The sequence below is a fragment of the Epinephelus moara genome, chromosome 19 (assembly GCF_006386435.1).
Source record: "Epinephelus moara isolate mb chromosome 19, YSFRI_EMoa_1.0, whole genome shotgun sequence".
NCBI classification, from domain to species: Eukaryota; Metazoa; Chordata; class Actinopteri; order Perciformes; family Serranidae; genus Epinephelus; species Epinephelus moara.
Window position 1 is genome coordinate 4,799,404 of NC_065524.1, and position 1,623 is coordinate 4,801,026.

The 1,623-nt window shown below is 42.8% G+C and overlaps 2 protein-coding genes across 4 annotated transcripts in view; one reads left to right on the top strand and one right to left on the bottom strand.

The window, feature by feature from the left end:
• Positions 1-1,623, top strand: part of borcs7 (BLOC-1 related complex subunit 7) — a 1,032,483-nt gene that overhangs the window by 761,916 nt on the left and 268,944 nt on the right. The gene's annotated exons all lie outside the window — the stretch shown is intronic.
• The window catches only part of galm (galactose mutarotase), a 42,935-nt gene that overhangs the window by 20,697 nt on the left and 20,615 nt on the right, over positions 1-1,623 (bottom strand). The window lies entirely within an intron of this gene.

Below are 1,623 nucleotides of genomic sequence, written 5' to 3' on the forward strand. Positions count from 1 at the left end.
CACCCTCCACCCAACACACACACACACATACACACACACACACACACACACACACACACACACACACACACACACACACACAACCACAGAAGAGTGACAAGTGTAGGGATCAGATACCTTTCAGTTCATCCAATATCCATCCATCCATCTATACATCCAGTATTCTAATTATTATGTTTTAAACAAGCACAGCGCGCTTTTCAGCTAATAGCAAATTGTTACTAACAAGCTGAAACATCAACTGTTCCCGTCCATAAATGGTTTAGCTTTGTTTGCAATGTATGTCAAGACTTACCAACGGTAATGTGACCTGCAGGCAGTGACTCTCCTCAGCACCAGAGGGAGGAGCAGAGAGGACAGGAGGACTGATACTGACAGATGTGTTTTTTATTCTTTCTAAACTTCACTCAGTATTCTGATGTCAGAAATATAATTTATTTTATTGACATTTTGGATTTGTTTCCAGTGAGAAATTGAGTTTATATAGTGACTCTATAAATAACATTTAGTTATAAAATATTTAGTTTTAAAGGGAAATTTCGGTTTATTTCAACCCGTCTCCTATCGTCCTAAATTTGTTTCAAGTGACTAGTGACATAGAAATAGTAGTTAGCATGTTAGCCGTTAGCCTAGATACAGCCGTAGCGTCAGACCTGTTAAAACGTAATTAAACGGGCATCCTTTCAAGTGCAAAGTTAGTCCACTAAACAAGCTTTTTCTCCACAAAGACTGCCTCATATCGTTAGGATAAATGTCAGAGAACATATAGAAAACGACATGTAAACGTGTTGTCTTACCTTACCGGTGTGGTGCCATGTTTGTTGTTTACCATTTAGCTAAGGCTGCAACCGGTCCCATTCCTTGCAACAGAGGTATTCCTCTTCTGTGGGCACTGGGGTACAGCATTCACAGGTAACTTTAACGTTACACCACCGATCTCCAGAGCTAAAGCCTTCCAGCAGCCATTCCTCCCCTCTTGTCCTCTACCTGTTGTGCCTCTCTCTCTCTCTCCTCCTCCGTTCTTCAATTTCACGAAGCTCTTCGTCAGTGTATTCTGGCTCAAATAAATAAGGGCGGTCATCGCCTCTCGATGTGGAAAGCCTATATACTAACATTCCACATTTAGGTGGTCTTCAGAGTTGTTCTCTTACCTTACGTGTGTTTACCATTTACCTCTGCTTCCCAAAGCGCGGCCGAAATATCGCGAGAACAAGCAGCGATCTCATACCGTGCCTGAAATCTTGCGAGAACAAACCGCAGCAGCTGCAAGGCAGAACCGGACAGTAGCCTGAAAGGTTCATTCATTTATTTTATGAAAGATTTATAGAATAATGGCTGACTGTTTGCCAGACTTTGTGGAGGAAGAATTTGATTTTGCAGAGTTTTATGGCCGCCCTTATTTATTTGAGCCAGAATACACTGACGAAGAGCTTTGTGAAATTGAAGAACGGAGGAGGAGAGAGAGAGAGGCACAACAGGTAAAGGACGACAGAGGAGGAATGGCTGCTGGAAGGCTTTAGCTCTGGAGATTGGTGATGTAACGTTACCTGTGAATGCTGTGCCCCAATGTCCACAGAAGAGGAATACCTTTGTTGCAAGGAATGGGACCGGTTGCAGCCTTAG